Genomic DNA, 17,317 nt, shown 5'->3' with positions numbered 1-17,317 from the left:
TGTAAGTCAGTGTCTTCATTATTGTGAAGAAAGCTATTACTGTATCTTCCTTTACTTTTTTTTTTAATATCTAGAGAAGAGAAGTTTCCTGTTCTGTCTCTATAATGCACTTCTGAGGTTTGAATCTTTAAAAATTTAAACGACCCTTTATTAAGTGTTTTTGGCCACATATTTATTGTTTCTTAGACGCCAGGTCCTGTGGTAGCTGCCGGGGCACGCAGGTGGTGTGTCCCTGCCCTCAGGGGTCGGGTAGCTCAGCTTCAGAGACTCCCGTCTGGCTTGGATTGCTTCTGGTAGGGTTGCCTCCATTTTCTGCTACCCTGTTCATAGTAGGAGTGGGAGAGTGTTGATTATCTATAATTTGCCTTTGTATACTTTTAGATAATCAGCCTTCAGTCCTTACTGTGGACCCTCCACCCCCAGGCGTTGTATGATCTCATCCCGTTAGCCCTCGGAGCTTGGCCCCTTTGGAGCACAAACGTTTAAAATTTTGATGATGTCCAGTTTATTTTTTTTCTTCTGTTGCGTGTGCTTTTAATATCACATCTAAGAAATGACTGAGTAATGCATAGTCATGAAGACTCACGTCTGTGTTTTCTTGTGTGGGTTTCATAGTCTCAGTCCTTGCATGTTGGCCTTTGATCCATTCTGTGTTTCCACGTGGTGTGAGGAGGAGGTCCAGCTTGATTCTTCTGCGAATATACAGGTGCCGCAGCACCACTTGTTGCAAAAACTCTAAAGGGAAAATCTTCCTTTTCTGGTCTGCATTTTTTGACCAGCAGCTCTGAGAGTGCTGAATAGTAATTGTGATGGAAGGCGTCTTTGTCTGTTTTCTTTCCTTAAAGAGACATCTCTTATATGTCTCCATTAAATGTGATGTTTGCTCTTTTTTTAATAGTTTCTTTTGATGAAGTGATTTCTCTCTAATTTGTTAAGGTTTTTAAAAACTTTTTTTATTGGGAAATTTAATACACATTCAGAAAAGTACGTAAGAAACAAAACTATATAATTAATGGATTTTTATAAAGCAGAGGCCTGAGTTACCATGACCTTGGTCAACAAATAAAAGATTATTTGCTACTGTTCTAAGATCAGGAAAGAGGAGTAAGGTTTTGATACCTTTGATGTTAGAACCATTAGTTAGTAAGCCTAGGACGTTTAAGCGGTGGCTGGGGTGGCGCCGCACAGAGTGCTCCCTGACAGTGGCCGTGCCCCCGAGAGGCACCCGTTGCCAGCTGCAGTTGGCTGAGCCGCTGTGGCTGCCTCGCGTTTTCACTTCCAGGATGCACCTGCCCTCCCGTGGTCTGCCCTTGGGTGGGTCACAGGCACCAGGCCTTCATGTGTCCCGTTTCCTGTGTTTCCTCGCCCCGTAAACGGCACCTCCCTCTGCCCAGCCGTCCTGGAGACCTGGGTGACGTCTGCAATGCCTTGTTTTTCTGGATTCATTTGTTCTGCAGTGTTCATCCAGTACGTCCTGTGCGTTAGGTGCTTCCTAGGCCTGAGGGTGTGTAAGGACCAAAACCATCGTGGTCGTCTCGTGAGCTTCCGGCCCCCAGATCCTGCGGACTCGCTTCCCGAGCGCCTCTCAAACCGGTCTGCTTCCGTTCGGCCTCTTGTTCGTTCTGCTGGTCCCAGCCTTCATCTCTCACCTGGGTTGCAGAAGGAGTCTGCTGATGGTTCCCGTCTCTCCTCCGGTTTCCTGTTTCCTGCTCTTTGAGCCAAGAGTCGTGCATCCTGCGCTCCCTGAGGCCCTTCGGTGGCTCCAGGCTCCTCGCCTCCCCGGCCTTGGGTTCAGCGCCTTCAGTGGCGTGGCCTGTCTCTCACTCCCTCACTTGCGTTATTTCTCGCCTCCGCTTCCCCAGCCTCGCTGTGTCCGTCCTTGGCCTGCCCACCTTTCAGGTCTCAGGGCCCCTCAGCTCCCCTCCTCCCCGCGGCGGCTCACCTGTGCGTGCTTCTGTGCTCCCCCTGGTATCTTACAGCTTACCTGTCCTGGGGCGCTTGTCATACCGTCTTATAGCTTCTTATTTAACTGGCTGTTTTCCCTTCACCAGACTTTAAGGTCTGAGGGTCCAGGAACCATGCCTGACTTATTCACCATTATGTTAACTGCATCCACCATACCATCTATTAAACCGTAGACATTAGGACTAGCTGTTCACTCTGTGAGTGAATTCACGAGGAGAAGGGGCTGCTGGCAAGGGAGAAGCACTGAGCTGTCCAGAGAGTAATGAGGATAATGAGGATAATGAGGATAAGGAGAATAATAAGAATTATGAAAATAATGAGAATTATGAGAATTATGAGGATAATAAGAATTATGAAAATAATGAGAATAATGAGAATTATGAGAATAATGAGAATTGGAATTTGAGTTCCTATTTATAACTTTCTTTGCTGCAAAGTATATGATTTTCTTTCTTAGTAATTGGTTCTTATTTTAGATTTTTTTATTGGGTAAACTTTGCCTGGTTAGGTCTTAGAGGGAATTAGGAATTGGGTATCATGTTCTTATGTCTTTTAAAGACAAACAGAACAAGGAGAGCATAAACCAGGATTTAGGTGCTAAAAATATTGCAGAATTTAGAGCCTTGACCTTCAAGCAGTGTGTCAGTGCGAGGAGTACAACTGTTGGGAGTGAGTGTCTCTGATACAGAAAGCTTTTGTGAAGTTCAGACAGATTGCTGTGTTCGAAGTACCACAGCTTTTGTATAAACTTGAAGCAAGTTTTAAATTGAGTGAATTGGTAGAAGTATGAGAATTGTAGTAATAATAAAACGTTTTTTAGTACAGTTTGGAAATCGGTGTGTAAATGCAATCTTGTACCTAAAAAGACTTACATCCTCTTAGAAGTCATTGGTGAATTAAATAAAATTAGTCTTTATTTTAATTTGATATGAAATTGCCCCAGAAGTTGTTATTTGTAATAAAGTAATATGGAAAGGATCGTTTAAGTTTTCTCAATATAATGTAAATGTTGAATAACAGGATAGGGGAGCGAACCAGAATCCGTGACGGACAGTGCGTCTGTTCTCTGAATGCTGGGTGCTCTCCTGTGCCCGCACGTGCTGCAGGGCCCGCAAGGAGAAGAGAAGAAGAATCAGCCTCCTCCCCCAAGGACGCGACACCTTTGGGTGGGATGAGGTGTTATTGCGGGAGCAAATCATTACTGGCTGTGTAAGGCGGGTGACCGTGGGATGGATGGTGTGGGTGCTCTGAGGAGGGTGTAAGGTGGTGACTGTGGGATGGACGGTGTGGTGCTCTGAGGAGGGTGTAAGGCAGTGACTGTGGGATGGACGGTGTGGTGCTCTGAGGAGGCCGAGGCTGCTTTAGTTGGAAAAGGCACTGTTGGGGCAGCTTGTTGGGCGTCTCTCAACTGCGTATTGAGTAAAGAGATTGACTGTTTTGGCACAGAAGAGTAACCTGAGGAGAGTATTTTAAATGATTAATGTGATGAAGACTGTTTTGGATGGACTGAGTTAGAACTGGACATGGAACAACAGACTGGTTCCAAATAGAAAAAGGAGCACGTCAAGGCTGTATATTGTCACCCTGCTTGTTTAACTTATATGCAGAGCACATCATGAGAACCTCTGCGCTGGAGGAAGCACAAGCTGGAATCAAGATTGCCAGGAGAAATATCAATAACCTCAGCTATGCAGATGACACCACCCTTATGGCAGAAAGTGAAGAAAAACTAAAGAGCCTCCTGATGAAAGTGAAAGAAGAGAGTGAAAAAGTTGGCTTAAAGCTCAGTATTCAGAAAACTAAGATCATGGCATCTGGTCCCATCACTTCATGGGAAATAGATGGGGAAACAGTGTCAGACTTTATTTTTGGGGGCTCCAAAATCACTGCAGATGGTGACTGCAGCCATGAAATTAAAAGATGCTTGCTCCTTGGAAGAAAAGTTATGACCAACCTAGACAGCATATCAAAAAGCAGAGACATTACTTTGCCAACAAAGGTCCATCTAGTCAAAGCTATGGTTTTTTCAGTAGTCACGTATGGATATGAGAGTTGAACTGTAAAGAAGCTGAGCACCGAAGAATTGATGCTTTTGAACTGTGGTGTTGGAGAAGACTCTTGAGAGTCCCTTGGACTGCAAGGAGATCCAATCAGTCCGTTCTAAAGGAGACCCAGTCCTGGGTGTTCATTGGAAGGACCGATGTTGAAGCTGAAATTCCAGTCCTTTGGCCAGCCACCTGATGCAAAGAGCTGACTCATTTGAAAAGACCCTGATGCTGGGAAAGATTGAGGACAGGAGGAGAAGGGGATGACAGAGGGTGAGATGGTTGGATGGCATCACCGACTCAATGGACATGAGTTTGAGCAAGCTCCAGGAGTTGGTGATGGACAGGGAGGCCTGGTGTGCTGTGGTCAATGGGGTTGGAAAGAGTTGGACACGACTGAGCGATGGAACTGAACTGACCAACTGGCTGAGGCCAAAGAAGCAGAAGTTAAGATGCTCAGTGGCTTGTGGAGTGGCTTCCATGGCCCCGTGATGGGGGAACACAGGATGGTGAGACTTCCCAGACAGAGAAAGCAGGAGAGGACAGAGGCAAAGGCAGCCTTAACATTTGGACAGTGCCCTGAGATCCAGCAGATGCTTGTTCAGCACCCGTTGGGTGCCGGATGCTGGCAGCCCAGTGGTGAGGAAGCCCCATCCACTGCTTAGCCGTGAGCAGACACAGGTTGCACGAGGAGGCTGGTGAGGGGCAGAGCAGGGCCCTGTTCAGGCGTGTGCGGCTCGAGGTAAGGCTAGGAGATGCCACGTCACTGGCGTGTGCTCAGCAGTCAGAGTTCGGAGAAGGGCTGAGGTCTGAGGCGTGTTGGAGTCAGGGTCAACAGGCCCGGGGCCGTGACCAGTTGGTGGCGTCCTCCCCTCAGTGGCCCCAGCTCCCTTCGTGTGGCGCTGGCACTGCCCCCTCCCGGCCCCGCTCTCCTGAGCTGCTCGGCAGAGCAGGAGAGACCTGGCATTTCTCCTTGGCTGCGCTGCAGACACACTGAGGTTTGTAGTGAAGCCGCAGCAGATGTTTAGGGTGGGACGCGGGGCCGGGCCGTGCGGGTGTCGGCCCTGGTCCGCCACGCAGGAGCTCAGGCCGGCCACTTTCTGTGCCGTCTCACCGCAGGTGAGGGGAGGGTGATGGCAGTCTCCGACTCAGGCTGCTCTGAGCACCGGCTCAGCGAGTGTGTAAGGTGCCGCGCACACTGCCGGGCATGGCTTGTGCGTCCTGGCTGGGGACGTGGATTGTGCGATGCCTCGTCTGGGTCCTTGTTATCGCCTGCCAGCATCGTCGTCATCCCCGGTGACCACGCCTCAGGGACCACCCACATCTTCACTCTTTCCTGGGAAGGATGGTGACCTAGTCATCACTTACTTAAGGAAGGAAAGGCACGTCCGGGCTTCTGCTGTACACCTGCAAACGCTCCGTTGCCCTGTCTCCTTGCCACCTCCTCTCAGAGGCTGACTGTGCCCTCCCCTGCTCCTGCCCCGGCCCTGTGCCCGTCTCTGCCTTCCTGCCCCTCTCGCTGCCTGTCGCCTTCTTTCCTTTCAGACACTGCGGGCGTCTCCGTTCTCACAGATGAAGTGGCCTCCAGAAGCCCAGTCCCTTAGTCTTCATGCCTTTTCAGACTTTGCTTCCTTTGTGCTCAGATTCTCTGTTCTGCCCCAGCTCCTGCACTGCGCTGAAACTGCTCTCCTGAGGGTCGCGCTTTCCCAGGCTCCTGAGCGGCCGGCCTGCGCTCCGCCCTGGTGCCTTCCCTTTCGGGCCGTTTCATAACGTGTCGTGCACTTGGCTCCTGTTATCACCGAGAACTCTTCTTGTCCTTCCGCTTCATTGCTTGTCCCCCGCTGTTCTGTTGCGTCCCGAATCCCTCCTTCCCACTAACCCTCCACTGCCCCTCTTCCCAGATGTTCACCCTCTGCCCGCTTGGTCGCCCCTCGTTTCTCCTTTGGTGGCCTTGCCCGCCCCAGGGCCTCATCCGGAGCTTCTGCGTGGGTTGTGTCCGGGTCTGTCCAGCCCTCCGTCTGGGTATTTCCAGGCAAAACTGTTTCCATGCCAGACGTGGACCTGCTCCTCCTGTCTAGTCTTTGGGGAGGAAGTTATCACTCCCCTGCTGCCCATCTGACTGCAGGAGAATCATCAGCATCGCTGTGGTGAAGGTGGAGACGCTAAAGCACCTGAACCGGCTGGTCTGGGGCAGCCCCAGGGCCCCCCTCCTGGGCTCACCACACTGGGAGTCGTGGTGGTCTCCAGGAGGCCATAGCAGACTTCCCCTGTGGTCTGCTGCCAGCAGGACGGGCCAGTCCTCTTAAACGCCTCCACTCGAGCCGTGGGGGCCCCGTGCGGGCCCGTGTGATCGGCGTGCTCGTGGAACACTGCGGGCATCCTGCTCATCTGCTGATGGGCCCCCCTTTCTCCTGGCACACACGTACAGCCTGTTTTAGTAGCACCTACCGTTACCTGTAAAATACCCGTCTAGTAACGGAACTTATATTTAAAACATGATCGCTGCTGAATCTGATTCCACACCAGAGTATTTGTCGGAATACAGAGGCCTGGGCTCCCCTTTGGAAACCCCAGTTGAGTGGGCCCAGCCTGGCAGTCTGTATTGTCACCTGCCCGCAGACCGTTCCGATGCAGCATTTGGAAACCCTTGGAATGCAGGCAGAAAGGCAAGCAGTGTGGCACCTCTGGTGTTAGCCCGTCTTAGCAGCTTCCGTCTCTCCTCCTGGCCACTCTCGGGGACAAGCACAGACAGCGCCTGCCCCTGCCCGCCCGCCTCCGCTTCCGCTCCTGTGGCTGTGTCTGCTGTGGTGCCCCCTGCCTGCCCACCCTCCACTTCCGCGGCTCTGTCTGCTGTGGTGCCCCCTGCCTGCCCACCCTCCGCTTCCGCGGCTCTGTCTGCTGTGGTGCCCCCTGCCTGCCCACCCTCCGCTTCCGCAGCTCTGTCTGCTGTGGTGCCCCCTGCCTGCCCACCCTCCGCTTCCGCGGCTCTGTCTGCTGTGGTGCCCCCTGCCTGCCCACCCTCCACTTCCGCTTCTGTGGCTCTGTCTGCCAAGGTGCCCCCTGCCTGCCCGCCCTCAGCTTCTGCTCCCGTGGCTCTGTCTGCCGAGGTGCCCCCACCTGCCCACCCTCCACTTCCGCTCCCGTGGCTCTGTCTGCTGCGGTGCCCCCTGCCCGCCCACCCTCAGGTTCTGCTTCCGCGGCTCTGTCTGCCGAGGTGCCCCCCGCCCGCCCACCCTCCACTTCCGCTCCTGTGGCTCTGTCTGCCAAGGTGCCCCCTGCCTGCCCGCCCTCAGCTTCTGCTCCTGTGGCTCTGTCTTCTGCGGTGCCCCTGCCCGTCTGCTGGTGTGGTATAGTCCCTAAGTTGTGTCTGGCTCTGTGTGCCCACGGTATGTAGCCTGCCAGGCTCCTCTCCATGGGATTCTTCAGGCAAGAATACGGGAGTGGGTTGCCATGCCCGCCTCCAGGGAGCTTCCTGACCAGGGCTCAGACCCGAGTCTCCTGCCCCGGCAGGCAGGTTCTTCACTGCTGAGCCACCATGGACGCCCCTTCTGCCCTCTGCACCTGCAGAGTCCTCCTGGCCTTCAGGGCTTAGCTCAGACGTCACTGCCTCTGAGACAGCGACCCTGTTAAAATTCATTCTTCCTTCTGTCCTGTTCTCACGGCATCCTGCTCTTGATGTGGCTTTGGCAGCCGTGTGAGATGCCGTCTCCCGCAGCTTCAGGCCTGCCATGTCTTGGGCTAGGCCCTGAGCCCCTGCTTGCAGAGCTCTCTCAACCATCCTTTCTCCTTAGTGTCCAGCACACTGCTGGGAAAAAATGAGTCTGTTCCCATGCGGGTTCTGGAGGCAGGTGGGCTCTCAGACCAGGGCTGCCCTTGGGGAGCTGCATGTTGAGGAAGGGAGCGGGGAGCGCCTGAGGGGGAAGCCAAGGGCCAGCTGGTGTCTTGTGGAAGCTGAAGAAGGACAGGGAGGTTCTTCAGCTGTCCCCTCATCCACCAGCATTTAACCACATGTTTACTGAGCGTCATTGCATGTCACAAGGGCTTCCCTGGTGGCTCAGCGGAAAAGAATCTTCTGCAGTGCAGGGGACATGGGTTCAATCCTTGGGTCAGGAAGATCCCCTAGAGAAGGAAGCGGCAACCTCCTCCAGTATTCCTGCCTGGGAAGCCCATGGACAGAGGAGCCTGGCAGGCCACAGTCCACAGGGTCGCATAGAGTCGAACACGACTGAGTGACTAAAAAACAACACTGCCCATCATGCACTGTCCTAGGTAAGAGGATATCACGTGACGCAGAGCACTCCGGAGTGTGCTTCTGTCTACAACAGACAGGAAAGTCAAAACCCTGAAAGCAGGGTTGATCCCAGGTCTCCGCAGTGGGTCTTAGCCACGCGACCGCCAGGGACGTCCCCAGATGTTTTCATTTTAAACAATGGAAAAAAATGTAGCTTAGGACTGACGCTCAATCAGCACCCAAATGCACGCATTCGGTCACTGTAAGTTCTGCTCAGCTACGCGGGTGAAGACGTGGAGGCGCTTCACAGGCTGCGCGTCGCATCTCTCTCCGCGCATCGCGCGTGGCAGGCAGAGCTGCTGCCGCCCCGGTGGTTCCAATACGACCTGTAAACGAAGGGGAGAGCGTGCTTCTCACGGTGTCTGTGAGCACCGTTGGCCTTGGGGGTCACCGTCCCTGTTTCCCACCTGGGGAGTGGACAGCAGAGCCCGGCCAGGTCTTGCGCTCAGCATCGCCCGTCCCCCGCTCAGCCCTGGCCCTTTGTCTCTCTCCATGGCACGGGCAGAGGTGGTCTCTGCTCCTCTGTAACCTGTGTGCTTACGATTTATTCCAGGACTTCTCCTGGCTGCTGTTTCTCTGAATCTGAGTGCATCCCTTTGAAGACCTCTGCTCCACAGGAATGATTACGCACATTCCTTTTGACTATGAATTCTCCTTATTTGAGTCATATTTGCTCTGTTCTAACACTGGAAGGACTAAGGTCTGAAGTGTCTGCGATGTCACCTTTAAGTCACTGCTCCATCTTCCACCAGGGTTCACATGGTCACTTAGAGTAGCTGGACTGCACAGATGGCACCGGCGTTGGTGAAGCGAGTCCTTGCTCTACTCCTGACTGGCTGTGTTCTCTGTCTCACAGATGCTGACGCAAGCCTGCATCTCCCTCTTTCTGAAGACCTGACCTGTCCAGTTGTTCTTTCTGTGGTTGCTTGGTTTTGGTGGCATCTTTATTTATTATTTAATAGTGATATAGATAAAGTTTAAATCTTATTGATCCCTTGAATTTTTTTAGACTCATTTCTTTATGTAGAGATAGTTATACAACAAAATGAAATTGGTCGTATTTTTAAACTGTGGGCTAGCACATCCTGTTACCGTTTGAATTTTGGGGAGGAGGAAGCCGTTTCTTTTTAGGCGTCTTCCTCATTAAACTGAGAAGCTTGTGCCGCGTCGTGTGTGCACAGCGTTTCCCCTTTCTGGCTGGCTGCACGCTCGCTCGTGGTGTGAGCACACAGACGGCGGAGACAGCGGCAGACGCTGCCCTGGCTGCTGTGTTGCTGTTACAGTGACGGCTGCTTTGAGCAGACTTTGGTGATTTCTGTGTTGGGCTGCACTGGGTCTCGGGCGCTGTGAGTCTCTCCGGGGGCCGTGAGGGAGGTTCCTGTCGCTCCACGTCCTGCGCACCAGCTGCCTTGGGTTCTTTACAGCACTGACTCCTCGGACCGCGGCCGAGAAGGTTCCCGAGTCCGTCACTTGCGTTCTCAGTGCAGCTCTGCGGAGCGCTTTTGTGGGCAGCTGTCGGCTCTGCTGCGTGGGTTTCTTCATGATTAGTTGTCAGATCTCAGGACCAGGTAGCGCATCGCCTGATATTTGGGGTTTGTGCGTGCCTGCCGTCACATCAGGCTTGTGGGAGTCGAGCGGGACTGGACGTGCCTGTTGCAGGATCTCCTCTCCCCCGTCACACGGGCCGGGTCTCAGCGGTTTGTGTCTGCACGGCCCCGTCTGTGTCTCTTCTGGGCCCAGTACTCCTTCCCTGTGGTGGCTGCTCTGTGGGAGAAGAGAAACCTTGGATCCTTCAAGTGTATTTTCTGTTTCAATCATACTAATTGCCACCTTTCCCTCTGGTTAGTGTTGTGATAGTTTAAATGATTGTTCCAAGAGCCTTTTTTTTTTTTTTTTAATACAGAGAGACTTTATTCAAAAGGATTGTTGCAGGGGAGTAAGGGACTCTGCAGATAGGGGGAGGGGGTTTTGCAGTAGGGAGAATCCTGGCTCTGCGATCCGGGAGCCCAGGACCTGTTATTCATAGTATTATTCATGGCTGACTTCAGAAATGTGCCTGTAAACCTGAGTACTTTAATGAGTTCCTCTGTATTTAGTGTGTTCCATTGACCCTCTTTGTGGGCAAAATCAAGGCACTGAATAGTTAATAATTGGCTTAAGTGCTATTTTATCAAACACCTTGACAAAGTGCTTTTTGTTTTTCAAGGTGGTATATTTATCTTGAGATTTCCCAGGTGGCTCAGTGGTAAAGAACCCGCCTGCCAATACAGGAGACCGGCAGGAGCCTTGAGTTCCATCCCTGGGTCGGGAGGATTCCCCGGAGGAGGAGATGGCAGTCCACTCCAGTATTCTTGCCTGGGAAATCCATGGACGGAGGAGCCTGGCGAGCTGCGGTCCATGGGGTCACGAAGAGTTGGAGACCGAGAGACATCTCACTGCCATTTGCTTTTTGTAACGTGCTGGTCTGCATGAGGGCCATTTTCATGAGGACCTACTGAGATATATCTTTGCCTAAGGCCTTTAAAAAAAAAAAAAAAAAAAGGCATGAAGAATTGAAATTGAGTCCAGGGAGAAGAATGTTTTAGGGACATTCGAGGCCAGTGCACAGAGTCTGTTGACTGAGAGAGTGGAGCGGTGATGTCTGGGTCTGCATGCAGTTGCTGGTTTTCCCTCGGACTTCTTGGTGCTTGCTCTGGTCTTTCCGCTGCCCTCTTGGCTGACCTGGAGAAATCACTGTGCCCTTGGCCTTTACCACAGCCCTGGGAAACAGATGCTTTAAGTAACTGTAAGGTCTTGAGTTAAAGAGCTGTCAACTATGTCAGTGTGGCGTATTGACGAGTAAAGTTGCTGGTGCTCTGGGAAGTAGGGTGGGCCATACTGTTTACATAGGCTGTCTCACTGAGTGTATAAAAAAATGTTCAGAGCAGGAAAGGTGAAACTTGGTTTCAAAAAGATGAAGGGTTTCTTTCTGCTTGTTCTTAGTTACATAAAGACTTTGACACTCTAAAATGCCCTAATCAAAATTTCTGTGAAAATCTGGCAAGATCATTCTGAGGTTTATCTGAAAGAATCAATCAGAATGTGTTCAGAAGTAGCCAAGGGACTTCCCGGGCAGTCCAGTGGTTAAGATTCCAGGCTTCCACTGCGAGGGGTGTGGGTTCAGTCCCTGGTTGGGGAACTAATGCCCCACAAGCTCAGTGTGTGGCAGAAAAAGAGGAAGAGCCAAGGAAAACCCCAGAGCCCACTGAGCTGGGTCTTGCCCACCAGGTGCCAAAGCCTAGCACCGTTGTGGTTGTTCAGTCGCCTGGTCACGTCCAGCTCTTTGCGACCCAGCGGACTGCAGCACGCCAGGCCTCCTGTCCCTCACCATCTCGCGGAGTTTGCCCAAGTTCATGTTCATTGCATCGGTGATGCCATCCTGCCGTCTCATCCTCTGACACCTTCTTCTTCTGCCCTCAATCTTTCTCAGCATCAGGGTCTTTTCCGATGAGTTGGCTGTTGGCATCAGATGACCAAAATACTGGAGCTTCAGCATCAGTCCTTCCAGTGAATATTCATGGTTGATCTCCCTTAAGGTTGACTGGTTTGATCTCCTTGCTGTCCGAGGGACTCTCAGAAGTCTTCTCCACCGCCACAGTTCAGAGGCATCAATTCTTTGGCCTTCTTTACAGTCCAGCTCTCACAACCATATGTGACCACTGGGAAGTCCGTAGCCTGACCATACGGACCTTTGTCGGCAGAGTCGCGTCTCTGCTTTTCAACAGTGTCTAGGTTTGTGATCACTTTCCTGCCAAGAACAGTCGTCTTCTGATTTCCTGGCTGCAGTCACCGTCCACAGTGATTTTGGGGCCCAAGAAGAGGAAAGCCGTCACTGCTTCCACCTTTTCCCCTTCTGTTTGCCATGCAGTAATGGGGCCGATGCCATGATCTTAGTTTTTTTTTTTAATATTTTAGTCTTAAGCCGGCTTTCTCTCTCCTCCTTCACCCTCATCAGGAGGCTCTTTAGTTCCTCTTTGCTTTCTGCCATTGGAGTGGTATCACCCGAATATCTCAGGTTGTTGATGTTTCTCCCGCCTTTCTTGATTCTGGATGAGCCTATAACTCATCCAGCCCGATGTTGTCCGCGATGTGCTCAGCATGTAGGTGAAACAAACAGGCTGACAGCAGACAGCAATGTTGGACTCCTTTCTTGATCTTGAACCAATCAGTTGTTCCATCAGTTCAGTTCAGTCACTCCGTCATGTCCGATGACTTTGTATAGTTGATGAAACAAGAGACAGGTAGATATTTTTCTGAAATTCCCTTGCTTTCTCTATAATCCAGTGAATGCTGGCAATTTGATCTCTAGTTCCTCTTCCTTTTCTAAATCCAACTTGGACATCTGCAAGTTCTTGGTGCCCATAATGCTGAAGCCTAGCATGCAAGATTTTAAGCATGGGAGATGAGTGCAGTTACCTGGCGGTTGGCACATTCTTTGGTACTACCCTTCTTGGGAATTGGGGTGAGGATTGGCATTTTCCAGTCCTGTGGCCGCAGCTGGGTCTTGCAGATTTGCTAACGTGCTGAATGCAAGACCTTGGTGGCGTCCTCCTCTAGGATCTGAATAGTACTGTGGGGATTTTGCCGCATCCAGTAGCTTTATTAACAGCAGTGCTTCTTCAGGCCCACTTGACTTCGCACTCCAGCATGTTTGGCGTTGGGTGGCTAACCACACCACTGTAGTATCTGGTTCATTAAAATCTTTTTCAATACAGTTCTTCCCTGTATTCTTTCCAGCTCTTCTGATCTCTTCAGCATCTACTAGGTCTCTACCATTTTATCCTTTATTGTGCCCGTCTTTGGGCGAAATGCTCCCTTGATGTTGCCAAGTTTCCTGAAGAGATCTCTAGTCTTTCCCTTTGTGCTGTTTTCTTCTATCGTTAAACGTTGTTCACTGAAGAAGGCCACCTTGTCTCTTCTAGCTTTGAAGCTCTGCGTTTAATTGGATGTGCCGTTCCCTCTCTCCCTTGCTTTCCCTTCCCCTCTCCCTTGCTGCCCTACATTCTTCCACTGTTCGTGAAGCCTCCTCAGATGACTGCTTTGCCTCTCGCGTCCCTTTTCTTTGGGTGGTTTTGCTTGCCACCTCGTGTGCTGCGGACCTCTGTCCATAGTTCTTCAGGCGTGCTGTCAGCCAGCTGGTCCCGTGGGTCCATTCGTCTCCTCTACTGGGAATTCACACAAGATTTAAGTCATGCCTGGCTGGCCTAGTGTTTTTCCTGGTTTTCTTTAGTTTAAGCCTGAATCTTGCTATGAGAAGCTGAGGATCTGAGACACAGTCAGCTCCAGGTCTTGTTTTTGCTGACTGTGTACATCTTTTCCATCTTTGGCTACAAAAATGTAATCGGTTTGATTTCGGTTTTGACCATTTGGTGATGTCCGTGTGTAAAGTTGTCTCTTGTGTTGTTGAAAAAGAGTATTTACCTGTAGTAAAGTCATTAATTTCAATAGTATTGATACAGGAAAAGATATAGATCAATGAAAGAAATAGAGGTTCCAGAAATACAAATGGGAATTTAATTTTGATGAAGATGGCTTTTCAAATTAATAGGACAGAAATGGACTGATTAATCAGTGGTGTTAGAGGACAGTTCTCTAGCTGGTGGGAAAAAGTTAGAGCCCATAAATCTCAGCATCTGCAAAATAAGTTCCAAAGAATCAAAGATCCAGTCAGAGAATGGATCCAGGATCCACCATGTGGATCCACGTGTCCATGTAAGACGAGGAATCTGAAATATGACAAAACGAACCTAGCTACGAAACAGAAGCAGGCTCACGGACGCAGAGACGAGGCTTGTGCCTGCCCAGGGGGAGGGGCTGGGCAGCGACGCAGCGTGTACTCACACACACAGGCATAGTCGTTGTTAGGAGGACATACAGGTGAATATTTTTATAACCAGGAATAGAGGACGGGGTGGGAGTGAAAAGGCTTCCTAAAGAAAACGAAACTCAGAGCTCCTGTAAGACAAGACATTATACAAAAGTTGAAAGATGGACAGCAGACTAGGAAGGAGGTTTATGATCCGAGGATCAGGGCAATGAATTCTTCATAAAGCAGTTTAAAATTTTTTAATTTTATTTATTTGAATTATAGTTGATTTACAATGTGTTAATATCTACTGTTCAACAAAGTGATTCAGATATATACACACACACACACACAGACACGTTCTTTTTTTTAAATACCCTTTTTCATTATGGTTTATGGTAGGATATTGAGCTTCTCAGGTGGCTCAGTAGTTAAGGATCCGCCTGCCAAGGCAGGAGACTTGGGTGTGATCCCTGGGTCGGAAAGATCGCCTCCAGAAGGAAATGGCAACCCCACTCCAGTATTCTTGCTGGGAGAATCCCTTGGACAGAGGAGCCTGGCAGGCTACAGTCCACGGGGTCGGGGGATCACAGAGAGTGAGACACAGCTTAGCGACTAGGCGTGCGCCTCAGGACGCGTACTTCCCTGCGCTGTACAGCCCACCTGCTGGGTATCCATGCTGTGCACAGAAACTCACGTCTGCTGACCCCCAGCTCCCACTCGAACCCTCCCCCGGCCCCTCCCCTTGGCGACCACCGGTCTGCTCTCTGTCTGTGAGTCCGTCTCTGTTTTGGAGACACGCTCATTTTGGTCATCTTTCAGATTCCAGATGTTAGTGATACGGTGTTTGTCTTCCTCTCTCCGGCTTACGTAGTATAGTAGTCTCTAGGCCCATCCATGCTGCTCCAGACATCGCTGTTTCGTTTTTATGGCTGAATAATACCGCACTGCCGCACGTGCCGCCTCTCTACCCGTTCATCTGCCGACGGACATGGAGGTGTTCTCCTGCCTCGGCTGTTGTGAATAGCCCCACTGTGGGGGTGCATGTATCTTTTTGAATCCGAGTTCATGCAAACAATTTTTAAGAATTTAATTATCCAAAGGAAAAATGAAGAAAGGCTATGAATGGGCATCTGTTTTTTTTGGGTGGAAAATATGTGGCATAAAACCCATACGGAATTGCCAGGGACCCAGAATTGCTGAACAGTTGTGAAAAGGAGTAAGGTAGGAGGCCTCACTGCCTGGTCAGAACCGACCTCAGAGCAGTGGTGATCGAGATAGCATGGTTTTGGCACAAAGGTGGACATACAAGTCAGTGAGATAGAATTGAGAGTTCAGAAAGAAATTCACCGATTTTTTTACGAAGGTTCCAAGACCACTCAGTAAGGAGATCATTTTTTCAGCGAATGGGGCTACAGCAGTTGTGTCGTCCCATGCCAAAGAGTGAGCTTGGACCTTTACCTCATCCTGTATACAGAAATTAACTCAACGTAGATCACAGACCTGAGTGTAAACGCTAAAACTTTTAGAAGAAAACATAGCAGTAATATTTTCCATGACCTTGGACTTGGTAAAGGATTCTTAGATATGACACCACAAGCATGATGGGGGGAAAAAAAGAAAAGATAGTTTGAACTCATTGAAATTAGAATGTAGAGAAGCTGGAACTGTCACACCCTGGAGGGGATATAAGATGGTAAAGCAGCTTTGGAAAACAGCCTGGCAGTCCCTCAAACAGTTACGTGTGGTGTTACCCTATGACCCAGCAGTCCCACCCCAGGTAATACGTGCACTCAAAGTAGATGGAAGACGTTCCCGTAAAAACCTGAACACAGATGTTTACAGCAGTATTGTTCGTGATAGCCAAAAGGTTGGAGACAACCCAGATGGCCGTCAGCTTATGACTGGATGACCAGAATGTGGTGTGTCCAGATGCTGCTAAGTCACTTCAGTCGTGTCCGACTCCGTGCGACCCCATAGATGGCAGCCCACCAGGCTCTCAGTCCCTGGGACTCTCCAGGCGAGAACACTGGAGTGGCTGCCATTTCCTTGTCCAGTGCATGACAGTGAAAAGTGAAAGTGAAGTCGCTCAGTCGTGTCCGACTCTTCACGACCCCATGGACTGCAGCCCACCAGGCTCCTCTGTCCATGGGATTTTCCAGACAAAAGTACTGGAGTGGAGTGCCATGAAGTCCTGGGGCTTATCTGGAGGTCCAGTGGTTAGGAATCCACCTTCCAAAGCAGGGAACTTGGGTTTGATCCCTGGCTGAGGAGCCAAGATCCCACACGGGCAGCTAAGCCCACACACCACAAGTAGAGAAGCCAGGGACTCAGAAGCTACCGAGTCCACGCACTCTAGACCCCGAGAGCCACAGCAGATGAATGTTGGCTTGAGTGCAGCCAAATAAATAAGGAAAGGAGTGAAGTACTGATACGCGCTACAGCTTTGGATGAACCTTGAAAACGTGCGTGAAAGATGTCACAGAAGCCTGCATACTGTATGATCCGTTCATATGAAGGCCCAGACAGGGAATCAGCCAGCATGAGAAGTAGAGGAGTGGTTACTTAGGGCTGGGGAAGGGGGCTCACAGGTGGGCTTTCTTTTTGAGGAGACAGAAATTTTCTAAAATTGACCATGGTGATGGATTCACTCGGACTGTACTAAAAAAGAGAAACTAACACTGAAGAGCAAGCATACCACGGAATTATGTACTTTAGTGGGCACGTTACGTGGTGTGTGTCTCAGTAAAGCAGTTTTAAAATCTTAAAAACTGAGAAACTGCCCACTTTGATTATTAATCAGGAAAAGGCACACTGAAACGATGTTTTTGTTCAGAACCTTAACGTAAGTGTAAACACTGGCTCTGTCAGGTGTGGCTGTGGGCGTGGAATTGGGACACGGGGCGCTTACACTCTTGTGAACGGGTGAAGCCTCTTCAGAGGCCGATCGGCGGAATTCATAAAAGCGCGTGCAGATTATTTGGCCCCAGGTTTTCTTCACTTTTATTGGCACGTGTACTGAAAGATGTGTGCACAGAAGTTTTCTTCGTTTAAAGCTGATTCTGTTTATTTCTTCACTGGATCTTCCTCTGGGCGCAGCGAGCGGCTGGGTCAGGCTTCTCACCGCAGGGGCTCCTGCTGTGCGCACGGGCTCCAGGGCCTGAGGCTTCG

General features: G+C 50.6%; 1 protein-coding gene across 1 annotated transcript in view; it reads left to right on the top strand.

Annotated features, from left to right (window-relative positions):
• Nucleotides 1-17,317, top strand: part of PPP1R12B (protein phosphatase 1 regulatory subunit 12B) — a 167,884-nt gene that overhangs the window by 13,947 nt on the left and 136,620 nt on the right. The gene's annotated exons all lie outside the window — the stretch shown is intronic.

The sequence above is a fragment of the Bos javanicus genome, chromosome 16, assembly GCF_032452875.1.
Source record: "Bos javanicus breed banteng chromosome 16, ARS-OSU_banteng_1.0, whole genome shotgun sequence".
Lineage (NCBI taxonomy): Eukaryota > Metazoa > Chordata > Mammalia > Artiodactyla > Bovidae > Bos > Bos javanicus.
This window is presented reverse-complemented; position numbering and strand designations above follow the sequence as displayed.